Source organism: Schistocerca nitens, chromosome 4 (assembly GCF_023898315.1).
Source record: "Schistocerca nitens isolate TAMUIC-IGC-003100 chromosome 4, iqSchNite1.1, whole genome shotgun sequence".
Taxonomy (NCBI): domain Eukaryota; kingdom Metazoa; phylum Arthropoda; class Insecta; order Orthoptera; family Acrididae; genus Schistocerca; species Schistocerca nitens.
In genome coordinates, this window is record NC_064617.1 from 387,246,416 (window position 1) to 387,261,639 (window position 15,224).

General features: G+C 41.3%; 1 pseudogene; it reads left to right on the top strand.

Annotated features, from left to right (window-relative positions):
- Positions 1–435: 435 nt before the first annotated feature.
- Positions 436–553, top strand: LOC126254826 (5S ribosomal RNA; annotated as a pseudogene).
- Positions 554–15,224: the final 14,671 nt, after the last annotated feature.

Consider the following 15,224-nt stretch of genomic DNA (forward strand, 5'->3'; position numbering starts at 1 on the left):
GTCCTTAGGTTAGTTAGGTTTAAGTAGTTCTCAGTTCTAGGGGACTGATGACCACAGATGTTAAGTCCCATAGTGCTCAGAGCCATTTAAGCAAGCTAGTAATTTCACGGTAGTGGTAAGTTCCTACGGGACCAAACTGCTGATTTCATCGGTCCCTAGGCTTACACACTACTTAATCTAACCTAACCTGACTTACACTAAGGACAACACACAAACCCATGCCCGAGGGAGGACTCGAACCTCCAACGGTGGGAGCCACACGAGCCGTGGCAAGGCGCGGCAATAATTTCACATGTCTGTGTGTATACAGTGTGTTAAAAAAGTATCTAACATTTTGAGAGATGGTAATACTTATCGAAACAAGAAAAATAAGTCCAATAAACATCGGTTCGGAAACGCATACTTTCCGAGATAACACGTGTTTATAGGAAGGACGCCAACGGCCTTGCCGCAGTGGTAACACCGGTTCCCGTCAGATTACCGAAGTTAAGCGCTGTCGGGCTGGGCTAGCACTTGAATGGGTGACCATCCAGTGTACCGAGCGCTGTTGGCAAGTGGGACGCACTCAGCCCTTGTGAGGCCAACTGAGGAACTACTTGACTGAGAAGTAGTGGCTCCGGTCTCGTAAACTGACATACGGCCGGGAGAGCGGTGTGCTGATCACATGCCCTTCCATATCCGCATCCAGTGACGCCTGTGTGCTGAGGATGACACGGCGGTCAGTCGGTACTGTTGGGCCTTCCAAGGCCTGTTGGGACGGAGTTATAGGAAGGACTGTGCGACGCTTTGTTGCGTATATTAGCCCAGTCGTTCCATTGGTGCTCCGTCAAATGTGTCGGCAGGGTATTATGATGTCTTACTCGCAGAACTCTACATACCATTAGGTGGTCTACAACCAGTTGTGTGATTCAAGTCGCGTTGCAGGCTACTTTAATTTCCGTCCTGTTTGTGTGCCTTATTGTACAGTACTGTCAACCCTGGGTATGTATCATGGTGTTTTACCTTCTTCCAAACTCGCATTCACTTACGTGTTTACTGTTATTGCGCTGTTTGTACGCACAAATGGTGTAGTACAGTGGTTCCCAACAGGTGGTCCGCGGACCCCCAGGGGTCCGCGAGCTATGCCAGAGGGGTCCGCAAGATGCTATTAGAATAAAAAATATATTAAATATATTTCGTATGATAACAGATTTTTTTCTTTTGGACGCTTTCTGCATGAGCAGAGCTTTAGCGAACGCTAACTTCTGCGTCTAGCGTCTTCCTAGAGCCAACTGACACTAGCACACTCTAGCGCAAAACTAGAATTAGATAGAGGCAAATAGTTCTGCTGTATGCCTTATTTTTCACACATGTCTATTCAATGCAATCTCAAGTGTAGTACACTTGAAGGACCAATACACTCAATTTTAATTTTTTCTGTCATTTTCAGTCCATACTCAATTTTTAGTTTTTTAAGGAGATTGTTATACTAAATACCCAGATTTGAAGATAAAGATTTTGAGCAATAATCAAAAATTTAACAATAACAATGATGGCTAAATTGAAAAAGTTTTAATCTCAATATTTTTTCAATAATGAATATGTCAATGTTTTTTCTAAGTACGAAAAATAGAAAACGTATAAAAAGACTCTTAACTTGGCTTTTTTAGGTACTTGATACTGTCATATGACAAGGTACCAATCATGCTCGATGAGGGGGTCCTCGAGAAAATTTTGTTGGGAAGCCCTGGTGTAGTACATTAACATCTTTTCTCTTCCACCAATCGTTAGCAATGGAAGTCTACTACTTGACATGTGAAATGGCGTAAATGATATTCTGCTATGGTTTAGCAAATGGACGTTGCCTCCAAGCCCGCGCCCTTTATGCTGAAAAATATCCACAGAGCAGAGTGCCCTCTGATAAGCTGCTCGGCAGACTTTTCCAGCTTCTGAGGAACACAGATACCCTTGCTTCTCGAAAGACTGACAGTGGAGGCTCGCACAATCAGCACGCCTGACATAAAGGAGCGTCTTTTCGTTCGGTGGAAGAAACCACTGAGACCAATGTGCGACGATTAGCAGCAGCAGAAGGCGTGTCTCTTCTCTTATCTGGGGGGTACTTCATGAACAACTGCTTTACCCATATCACCTACAGCGCGTTCAGGCCCTAAGGGCACAGGCTCATCATGGCAGACGGCGGTTCTGTCAATGGCTGTTGCAGAAGTGTGCCGCAGATCCACTTATGTGGCAGGGTTCACAAGAGATGGTGTTGTAAATTTCCGTAACCAGCATATGTGGGCAGATGTAAACCTCCAAGCAATTCAGGAGAGAGGTCTTCAACATCGATTCTCAATCAACCACCATGGACAGGCGTACTTTGCAATAGATTAATAGAGCCATACGTGCTACGACAAAGGTTAACTGGGTTGCATTATCTGGACTTTCTCATTAATGCATTGCTTACCTTGCTGGAGGCTGTGCCATTGCAGCAACGAATACAAATAAGGTTCATGAATGATGGCGCACCAGGACGCTTACGTCACAATGTGCGCGAATGTGTGACGCAAACATTTCAGGACCGCAGGACTGTTTCGCCAGACCTCTGTCCCCTAGACTTTCGGTTATGGGGACCATTGAAAGAATTGGTATACGGCACTCCGATTAACGATGTGCGGACACTACAGGGTTACGTCTTCAATGCGTCCCAGCAGGAACAACAACAGGGTGTACTTCAAAGGGTGCGTCGTTTCTTACGCCGGAGGGCAGAAGGATCCATTGTCATGAATGGACGGCACGTTGAACACCTCCAGTAATTATGTGTTTAGCGCTGAAAGTATGCATTTATGGACCCATGTTTATTAGACTTATCTCAGAAAGTATTTAGTTCCGGACCCACGTTTATTGGACTTATATTTCTTGTCTCGATGAGTACTATCACCTCTGAAAGTATTCGACATTTTTTGGGATGGATGCAGGTGATCAGACAGGATGCTTACGTACAAGTCACCTGTCAGAGTCGTATCTAAACGTATCAGGGGTCACGTATCACTTCAACTGCACACGCCCCACACCATTACAGAGCCTCCACCAGCTTGCATAGTCCCCTGCTGACATGCAGGGTCCATGGATTCATGAGGTTGTCTCCATACCCGTGCACGTCCATCCGCTCGATACAGTTTGAAACGATACTCGTCCGACGAGGTGTGCATTCGGACCGACTTGGGCAATTCCAGCAGGAACCCCACACGTTCAGAATTGCTACAGAGTGGCTCCAGGAATCTCTCAGTACCTATGTAAGGAAAGAATAAATATGAGCACAGATTCAAATTTACATTCCACCTAGTTCGGTACACTGCAGTAAAAGCTCTTAAATATTTTAAATATTAAGAACTTAATTTTCATTTATGTTAATGGGTAAAGTGCAATGTATAAGGGAAAAGGGGTTTCATTTATAAAAATCATGTTTAACTGAATTCAGTCCAAATTACAATACAAAGGCACAAAACAATTATAATATTCAGAATACAAGAAAGGAAGAATAATGCACTAGAAACCTGACGCATGGTATGTCAGGAAAATTATATACAGAACATTTTTGTCAGCTCAACAGGTACAGTCGTTGATATAAAATCTGGCTCCCAGTCACAGAAACTACTTCAAAGTAGTTTACTTTACGTAGCAATATAACTGCCCGACCCTCGAAATCGTTAAGTCCGCACAGACAGGCAACACTTTCGAATGCAGAGGTTTCTGGACGAAGTGTTGTCTTCTGCTCGTTTTGCTCTGGTACTGACTGCACACGCACGCTAAGCCGAGGCTGTGTTCTTTTTTTCTCCCGTCGGTGGTAATCTTTGAACTGTCTCATGGCTAGTGCGAGTTTAACTATTGTGTTCCGGCAGTCTGGGTTGGGCGAAGGAAGGGAAATGGGAGAGTTCGTTTTAGTTGCCCTGTGATTAGTGAAATGGTTTTGAGACCTCACGGCAAATGATTATGGGTAAACTTGCTACTAATCAGCACCCAGTGTAAGTTCCTTTTGTCTTTAGATTTAGATATAGACCGGCAATGGCACGGAAAGCGTTTCTGAAGAAGAGAAATTTGTTAACATCCAGTATAGATTTAAGTGTAAGGAAGTCGTTTCTGAAAGTATTTGTATGGAGTGTAGCCATGTATGGAAGTGAAACATGGACGATAAATAGTTTAGACAAGAAGAGAATAGAAGCTTTCGAAATGTGGTGCTACAGAAGAATGCTGAAGATTATATGGGTAGATCACATAACTAATGAGGAGGTGTTGAATAGGATTGGGGAGAAGTTTGTGGCACAACTTGACTAGAAGAAGGGATCGGTTGGTAGGACATGTCCTGAGGCATCAAGGGATCACCAATTTAGTATTGGAGGGCAGCGTGGAGGGTAAAAATCGTAGAGGGAGACCAAGAGATGAATACACCAAGCAGATTCAGAAGGATGAAGATTGCAGTAGGTACTGGGAGATGAAGAAGCTTGCACAGGATAGAGTTGCATGGAGAGCTGCATCAAACCAGGCTCAGGACTGAAGACCACAACAACAAGGGTGGCTCGTTAATGATTGAGGCACTATGGGATCTGGCATGTGACATTCTTTCATCCCACGGCAGATCGAAGCAATCACTGTGTCCTCAGCGGAACTGTGCATTTGCTCTTTTTGACGAAGTTCGAATTATAAGTCTGACTCAGTTCTTTACCACAAACCCCGTGGGCTTTGTCGTATTACAGTTGCGTCTGAGTCTTTTTAAAAATTATATGTTTTGATTGTCTTTTACCTCCGATTGTTCGGAACTGATAATGTGCTTTTATCAGAATTTCTTTGTCCTTCCTTGCATTTATGATTATAATAAAACTGATCAACTTGGACTACACTTAATTTCAGTAGCTGTATGAACCCAGCAATCCCTCCTTACTACTGATTTTTGTAAGTACCACAGCCTGAACTCATTTGTTACGACCATTAATTTTCTAACCTTTCCATTCCTCAGCAGACTGCCGGGAGCGATCGGCATCTCGATATTGTTCAATCGATGCCGATCAAAGTGGTAGTGGAGTAAAAGAGCTGTGAGCTCGGTGGCACCTTACATGTCTTCTGCATACAGTAGAGGAACAGTTGGGAAATGATGCATAAAAATGACCTAAACCCAGCGGGACGCGTTAGGGATGAGTTAGAATGTAGACTTCGCTCCAGATCTCAGTGCCTAACATCACTACCATCTACGGTATCGGATTTTGATGAAGAATGGACTGCCATTCCTCCACAGATATTCAGATACCTGTGCATCTACAAATGTTCATATACGACATATCGTTATGAGCTGCACTGTGACGACGTCTTTACAAATTTATTAAAGAAGATGTCGGATGTCATGACTTGTCCAAGGTGAAACCACAATCTCTATTGATTAAATTCTTTGCCAAACGAATTTCAGCTGCTTTTTCCACCACATGATGTCGACGCTAGAATTTCGACATTTTCACACAGCATAAAGCGACCAGTGTCAGTGTTGGGTTCTGCCACAGCCGGTTTATTGGACTTGACAGCCGGGTCTATCTACGGCGTCCCATGCATCTTTCATCGACTGTACAAGTCGTCTGCCCGATGTATGAAAGGTCACACTCGCAGGGAATCTTGTAAACCTCAACCTTGTGGAACATCAAATCATCTTTGACGGAACCCAAAAGTGCTGCAGTGGATGGCGAAAAATTATTTTAACTTTGTGCGTAGCGAGGACCTGTCTTATTTTTGATGAGTGATATTCTGCAGATGGCAGGAAAGAAATAGATTTAAATCTCTTTGTGTCTTCTTCCTCGTTCCTGATGCTCACCTTAGGTTTTATTCGTGGCGCCTAACGTATCAGACGTGACGAATACCAGTTTGCTTCAAAAAACCCCTTTTTTTTAAGTATACGCGCTCATCCTGTATAATGATCTCATCAGCAGTGATATGCGCTCTATGAAACAAGGTTCTGAGAACACTTCTAAGAACTGGGAAGGATGGTGGCAGCTATTTATGTGTAAATATAGGTCCGCATGGAACGACTTCCGATAAACGGCATGTCCTCAGATGCCAGCATTTTTGCGATGCACCGAAACACCTAAAAATGGAATGCAATCCTCCTTTACGATTTCAGTTTTAAACCGTATTTTTCCAGGTATGGAGTTTAGCTGGCTTAAAAATTCTTGTAATTGATATTCACCACAGGGCCACACTACAGACGTGTCATCCATACTTTTCCTCTAAGTCCTCCATAAACAAATTGGTCACCAAGGACGAGAAGGGACTACCCATGGCGACGTCATCAATTTGTTCAAAAAATTCGTGATTAAATAAAAAGCAAGTGTCTGAACAAAGCTGAAACCTCTTATCAAGACTTTTGCGGGTTAGAGATAAACCTTCTGAAAGGGGAACCATCATTAATACGGAAACCACATCAAAGCTTACTGATACCCAGAAGTGTTCAATCTCAGTGATTTAAGTTTGCCAACGAAGTCCGCAAGTTGTGTATGTGATAAGCACATAGGTTTTAATAACAAGACTAAGTGTTGCGTACAGTCGTAATTAGGAGAGCCAATGTTACTCACATAGCAACATCTTCCTTATGGATTTCTGGGCGTCCATAAAGCCCCAGAGAAACGTTACCACTTGATTTCAGTCTTCGCACAACTTCCGGCATGAAGGGCAAGGGAGTTTCTGAAGCAAACAGTTACATGCCCAACAGACATGCAAAGTGAACATAAGGAACGAGGAAGAAGACATAGAGACATTTAAATCCTTGGCTTTCTTGCCATAATTATGTGGTATGGATCCTACCAAGCTCAAAGTGAGAGTGATTTTTCGACCTTCAGCAAAGACTGCAGAACTATTGGGTTCCATCAAGATGGCTTGATGCTACATAAGACTGGAATTTAGAGGATCCCCTGAGATTATGGTCTTTCGTATATCAGACAGGCGACTATTACAGTCGATGTAAAATGCACGGAACAGCATATGTATACCCGGCTCTTACAGCCCCATTAATTGGCTGTGGTAGAGCACTGCATTGACACTCGTCACTCAATGGCGCATGAAAATGACGAAGTTCTAGCGTCGGCTTCACCTTTTTTGGGACTCGGTGGCGAAAGAAGCTGTTGAGATTCGCTTGGTGGAGAATTGAATTCATAGAGATAGCAGTGTCAGTTCGCAAAAATCACGGAGTCCCGTGCTTTCTTTAATAAACTTGCTAAGACGACACCAAGAGGCAACTTGTGTATCAGTGGCCGCATTGTGCAGAGGAGAGGTCCGCGGATTTAAAAGGACGGAGCGAGAGCTGTAGCGTTAGTCTGTCGGTTCATTCGGAAGATGATCGAAAGATATATGGCGAAATATTAGCAGAAATACGTAAAACTTACGCAGCTTCACGCCCAAAATTTAATGGATTATTATGACACCTCACAGAAAGGGCCCCAGAAGAGTTCGAAACGTCGTAAAGGCGAAGTGTGAACACACCTCCTATTAAAGTCCACTAATAGGTGTCCGGGCACGTTTGCTCAGGTGGTGTACATCATGTGGCTGACGAGACAAAATGACTCTGATATTCAGATGGGATTATTGATTATTTTGCATGGTGAGCACGCCTTATTGACGAAGCAAGGAAATTGGCTTAGGAAAACAAAGATGTAGGTGACCGAATTTACACGCAAGCGAGAACCGCGTGTAGGTGGTGCATTAATCGTTGAACTGCAGCTACAGCCTTGCTTAGCATTGTTCCTGCAACGTATAGGTATGTCGGTTATTGCTTTTCGCTGGCTTCTAATTGTATTTAAAGGGGGAATTCAAAATCAAAACAACAACTACGGACGGGCAAGATAATCTGAAGAAAGTGGCAGAGCACGGCATTGACACTCGTCACTCAAAGGCGCATGAAAATGTCGAAGTTCTAGCGTTCTTAGTGAAATGAGACATTTACGTTACTAATTTTTCGCATTTCAATAGCCGCTTTACCTAAGATAGTGCCTGATGTCTGTAGTGACATATTCGAAACGGTCAAGGATTTTAGCAACTACATACGGAATGTAATGTTAATAAAGCACGATTCATGTAATGTGAAATATACTAGCGACCTGTCACATACGATACTTAATAAAATCTGCAGTAGTTTGTTGGAGAACAGAATGTGTGATAAAGAGAAAAACGATTTTTATTAATTTAGTTCATACATCGTAAGCCCCTAAAGTAACAGTGATACATCTGTGATATTATTACAGTTCCAGTCACCAGAATAATCAGGTCTTCCGTATATTTTTAATTTTACATTATTTTACATTAATCAGTGTAATACATACATTTTCCTGATTGTTTACTCTTAAGGAAAATTATTGCTCTGCTCCTATCTAATATATATCTCGTGCCTCTTGATTCCGTTTCCATCTGATATGAGCAAGTAATGAATATGCCATCCTTCCCACGTCCACAGTTGGACATTTGAGGGCTTCGTCAATTTTCTACCAAGCGAGCGCCCAAGTGCCGAGCCCGCAAACCGAAAGACCGACAGAGAGAGGGAAAACTAGCGAACACCTGTGAATGTGAAACGAACAGGACCAAATGCTGTTTGCTGCCGTTATATCAAGTAAAATCTGTGTGACGATTATTAGGGCCAAAATAGAAAAGCACAGCATTAATAGGGTTAGCACGCTACGCTCGTTCACTAGTTGTCTCTTCCACTCCTTCCAGTGTAAATGCTTGTTGTCAGATACAAGTGGACGGTAGCGAATACTGGCGAATTGCCAGCAAATGCTCGTTTGCTTGTATTCGCTTCCTTTAGCTCCAGTGTAAACGAGGCTTGATAAGCAACTAGCAAACCCGGCATTGCTTCGCAATTGCTAAACATGTGTGGGAATGGGATGTACGTTCTAATCTCCCTAGCCTCCACTCTCTCTCCATCACCGCCTCCTCCCACCCTTTGTCCATCCCCTCCTCCTCCCCCATCCCCCCGTTCCTCTGTCCCCTCCCCATCTGTCATATCTTTCTTCCCCATCCTCTCCCTCCATCTCCTCCTTCTCCCCCCCCCCCTTTTTGCCATCTTCTGCTCCCCCTCTCTGTCCAGCTCCTCTTGCCCTCGCTCACTGACCTTGAGCACTGTTTATTACTATTGCAAACGAAACCTTAATTGGGAACTTGGAATGAGTAAATGAATTGAGATCACTGGTATGGGGAACATGAGAGAGATCTCTCCAGCAACTGGGTCCATAAGGAAACACTCTAATCATGAGCCGATAGACCACAAATACAACTTTTCCAATAAACGGGTTTTACATTACAATTGACAGTGGGAAAGAAAATAAAACAGCTTATTGTTCTATATATAATTTTTGTTTAAAGTTATGTATAGGTCTACGGATGTATAGCCTACAGAGGAACAATATATGTGGGAGAAACAATGTCTTATAATTTAAATGCTCTGCCAAAGTAGTTAAAACCGACAGCTAGAAAGAAACCGAAACCGCACCTTTTCACAGTACAGACAGCGCTTTTCTTCTCAGAGGCGGTTTTAACAGAAACCATAACATCGTCGTTTAAAAAACATATAGCTTATGTTCATCTGAATTTTTCTTGGAGTGTCGTGTAAAAATTTGAAGTAAATCTGTCAAGAACTTTCTGATATTTTTGGAAACAATGTTAAACAGGATTTTGGTAAATCGGTCAAGAACTTCTCGAGATTCTTGGAAACAACCTTAAACAACGCCTTGTCTTTGTATAGTAGTATCGGTACAGGGCAGTTCAGAATGAATGTCGCAATTACAAAAGGCTATAAGTACAGTATTTAATGCGTAGCGATACAACAATAATACAGAGAATGTAAAAAAGAACGTCCAAGAATAATGTCACATACTTTATAGGTATTCCACATGACTCCCCTAAGCGATAATCCATTTCCCACAATATATTCTGAAGCATATATGGAGTCATCTACGCTAGCGCGTTGGAAAGGCGCAATTTTAGGCCTGGAATTGTTTTCGGCGGTGGGTGCATTTACACACAAAACCTCACAAGAAAATCGGTGGGTGTCGTATTAGGAGATCTAGAAGGCCAAGAGCAAAACACAACATCGTCATGACCGGTATGATCGATGTCTATTTAAAAATATACGAAACACCATACCCCAGTGTAGGGATTATCTATTTGCTGTGGCATCAGTCATTGCTCAAACATGTCCACGTAATATTTTTGCAAACATTTACAGAATTTTCAATTACAGCTTGGCAAAACGTGACGACAACATTAATCCTAATTTTCTGCAAATTTATATATTTTTTAAAGAATTTATACACCTTTTATTTTTCGGTCCCAGTTGCACAATTTTTTGCAGTACGACTAGCTTCAATCTCCCTGGTCATCTTCAGAGCTATATAGCTGCATAGGCTACCCGTTGTGTCTGTATCGGAAATAAACATCAGAATACTGTGCAGTACTGTACATAATCTTTTTAGATATCAATACGGTTTCTGAATTCTCTCACGACGAATCTGTCGGCTGCAGTGAATCATTTATTTAGTCGCGAACTGTCTACCAGTTTCTCAGATCAGCGTCAGATGACAACTACGTGTCGCAGGCACAGATACAATGATGTGCAACGTACAGAGATATAATACAAAAGATACAAATAATTATAACATACAAAGAGTATGTATACTACACTATATCACACAGAAATACTTGCATGTAACAAAAAATGAAAAATAAAACTTTTATGTAGACATCGTTACTTTTAACAACATATGAAATGAAATTGAAATCTAAAATTAGTCTAACTCAAAATTGGTTTAACAGAAGGGAGAAAGGAAACCGAGTTTGGACATTTAAATCAAAGCTGCCATTCTGTGTCTTGTGTTTAATGATTTCAAGTATTTCCAGTAGGCTCATCTCTCTGCTTCTCTTGACAGTAGGCAAAACTTCACAGCCTACATCATATGAGTAGCCTCCTGTTAAGAGATGTTTCACAAAGGTTGAATCTTTCTTTCCCAGTCACCAGCTTCTCTCATATCACGATAACGTAGCTGCTACATTTCTGCCTGGCTGACCAACATACACGTTTCCACAGTGCTCACAAGCAATTTTATACACACCAAGCGTTGCAGTTTGTCTTCACTATTGATTAAAAATTTTAATGTGTTGTTATTATTGTAACATGAAGGTCTGCAGTTGCGTGATTTTAACTTTTTTGCGAGGTTATCCGTAATTTTGCCAACATACGGGCGGCGCACTACTTTTTTTTAATTACTGACTGGATCCTGGTGGCCAGCTTACAGAAATGTATAGTTTTACACATTTTCTTTTATTTCGTAGAATATTATCGATCATGACAGATCTACAGCCATTAAGGGAAGCGACAACATTGATAATTTGTAATGCAGTTTGAAAGGCAGACCCAGATGAAACTGAAATACTTAGCTCAACGAAGAAAAAAATTTTGAAAAAAAGAATGTCAGATATTTTCTGAAATGAATTGTCTAGAAGTAAGAAATAAAACAGATTAGAGAAACGTTTCAAGTGCGTTTGAATGATGCTTGAATTCACATGCATTAATCGACGTGGGTCAAACATTTCTCTGATAGGATAAACCTATCTAACTTCGTAATATTAAAGATTGTAAATGAAAAAGCAAAACAAACATTCAATGTAGAAATTGTGTATTTTACTTGTAAGAGGCCAATGCATAGCTCTACTAGCCCATGATAAAGAACATTTAAAAAATGAAAAACTGTTGAAGTTATAAAATGTAGTCAACAAAGTGGGCATGCTACCTAAATTCGTTATAGCATACCTAATTCTGTTACACTATGTACTTAACTTAGTGATAATATGCTTAATTCCGTGATAATTTTCTTTTGCATTGTTAAAGTTCGCTTAATGCACTTTTCAATCATTTTCAGCGTCATTAACGTTTGCACAAATATTATATTCTCGTATTAAAGATAAATTTAAGCCTTTTGACTTGAAAGTTAAAATGGAAAATTTATTAAGAGACAGTTGATTTTTGTTCAAGCCATTATAAATACTTTAGCATTAGGCGAACGGGTGGACTAACAACTTTCACGGAACCATAGCAGACAAAAACAGCACTGAATTCGAGCACTTTCATTCTTTCCACAGCTCTAGCTCTCTTTGCTGGTGGAGCAGATGTCGTCATTTCTATTGTTGTTTGACTTCCGTTTTCCCTTAGGCACCAATTTCACTGAGCTACACTCATTAATGGATTATTCGGTTATGGATCATGCCGAGCCTTATTTCCTGCATTTGCGTTATGAAATTAACGAACTAACTTCCAGACCTCTCGTAACAATAAACCGCCGGCCCATTTTGCCAATGGTCACATTGTTTTTGTTACCACCACTACCATCTACATATTATTTTAAAGTAGTCCTTGGAATGGTGAAATGTTTGGTAGCTTTGTATATCGTCCACTTTTCTTCCAAAAACTTCTGAAGTGCTCCGCGAAAGTCATCAGCCGAATAGAATGGTCTTCAATTCTTCACTTCTCTTGCTCACATAACCCATTTTTGGAATGTCTTTCTTCGCGCATTTGCTTAGAAATGGAGCCCTTGTTGTTGAAACGGACAAAAAACTTAAAAGAGTTGTTGTCATTTCTCTAAGCGAATGATTCAGTAATAAGGTATTTAAATCCAACTACGATGACTAAGATTATAAATATGTGACATTGGTAATACAACTACATATAAGTGTCTGGCTAATTACTTGAAAATCTTACCTTAATGAATTTCTATTACAGGAACAGTGCAGCAAACGACGTGTACGTGTTTCCCTCCATACAGCAAACAATGAACTACGTGTTTCGCACACAGCGTTTATTCCCGCCCAGAATGTGTTTCCCATGTGAGGACATTCCTGCCATTTGTTAAGGACGATTGGAACTATGTGCTGGAGGCCTATCTTACTTAAAGGACAAAGAGAGTGTCTACTACCATGAAATAAAGTACGTCTGAAGTTAGGTAGGTTTACCCTGTATTTCATTTCTTACTTTTAGACAAATCCTTTCTCAACACATTTGACCGTTTTCCAGTTTTTATTTAATTTTCAATCTTTGTTCAAAAAGCATGAAATATAATGTATTTAAATATCGATCTGTATTCTATTATCATTAAGAGTATATACAGTCTGGTCCGAAAGTCCTATCTTTGATCATGATGTGTCTTTATTTATTTATTTCGAGCACGTCATAGCAGATGTGTGACAAACGTTGAGACATTAGTTCCAGCTTGTTTCGTCATCCAGATCATCAGTGTGGGCTCCATCACTGACGCGGCACAAAATGATGCGCGCCAGGTCCTGTGTGAAATTTTTCTGAAGCGCAGGTCGTTTCGCGACTTGCTGTTTAATTATTCCTTACAGAGAATTGTCGCATGGTGTCACATCTGGAGGCCACTCGATCGGCTCTGGCAGATGCACTGATCCTCTCCCTTTCCACCTCTGGAGTGACTCCTAATTAAAGAATTCTCGAACACGGAGAGCGTAGTGGACATGACTTTCATCTTGTTGAAGCCAACTGTCAGCAAGAACGCTCAGTCTCAGCAGCTCTGGACTAAACTATTCACGCCACGTTCACAAGTAAGAATTTGATTTACTGTACCGTCAAAGAATTACGGCCCTATGAGGTGCTTACTGGACATTGCAGCCAAGATCATAGCATTTCGTGGATTATTCTCTAACTTTTCATAATAATATGGGTTTTCCTTGTTACAGAAAAAAATACCCCTATTCCAAAAAGATCGATAAACTGCACATTCGTCTGAGTAGAATACTTTTCTCCGCTTTGGGAACGCCACAGACACATCGAGCAACTTTGAACAAGTTTCATGTCTTCGCCGCATGTCCTCATCACTCAATTCGTTTACGAATGTTGGCCTCAAAGATTTTAATTCCAGATCTTTTTTCATGTGTGTCAGCATAGTCGTTTTTATAATTACAAGTTCAGTAGATCGTTTCCACAATGATTGTATTGGAGATTTGTCCACAGAATCCGTCACTGCAGCGCATGTTCGTTGTCGCGTTGATGATCGACCTTCCTCTTTCCATCCATAATGAATGCGGTTCTGAAGAGTTTCTCTCGTCATCGAATTAACGTTCGCTTTGGTGGAGCTTCTTTATGGAATCGTGCCGCAAAATTCCGTTGTACATCTCTCACGGTTTTCCCCGGGTGTGCCCATGCACTTACCGAGACACGTTCTTCCAATGTAAGTACTTACGTCCGCCATCTGAGAAGAAAGAAAAGACGTGTGGAGTATAAATATATATCATGACCAAGACAGGTGGGGGAGGCGGGGATGACAGGATTTTCGAATCAAGAGAAATCAGAGAGGTTTCAACTTATGTTGTAATTTAATATTCAACATGAAAAAAAGAAATCCACAATTTCTACACCAATGTAAGTTCCGTGCACAAAATAACTAGACCTTGAAGAGATGAACTTTTTGACGTGGCAGTTGTTCGTGAAAGATTTCACTTTTCCCACAAATCACTTATTAAGATTTTCATAATTACGCCGATTAGTTTCAAGCAAAACTAGAATCTATGTTGGTCAATTTAACGCTTAACTATGAAAATCCAGACAAAAATCCATTGTGAAATTTTGACGGAGTCTTGTTTCCACTCCGCTCATCATTTGATAAAAAAAGGGAGCGTACAGTTTTTGTACTGATATCGCATGTTTCAGTTTGCGATTCACTGCGCTCGCGCAGCGATAGAAACAAATGAACTCTTTTTACGTTGTCTGTTGTGGCGTCCCCGCACTCCAACCGCGTGCTGATATTGTCGACGCCGTAGAGCTGCTACTGCCACAGCTCTCGCAGCGGAGTTGAGACACGACGCGCGATGACGTAGGTCCCCGTTGCTGAACAGGAGACAGAAATGCGAACTCGTACGATGGATGCTTCTTCTGATTTAAGATTGAATGATTCATTGCCCGGACATGCAGTAGTTGTTAAATCGTATCTCATCCGCATCGTACACACCACCAATTGCGAGGAAACATTGTAATTATCAGTCTTCTCGTACGTTGTTGGCTCGTTGCTATGGAGTTGTTGAACCTGTATGAAGTGAGATCCACAGATACTCTTTGACCACGTTTGAGTGAACCTACGCCGTAATGTTAAAAAAAATGTTCAAAAGTTCTCTCTTCAATTAATGAAGTAGGTATTTCGATATTCAGATTAAATTGTCCCTGC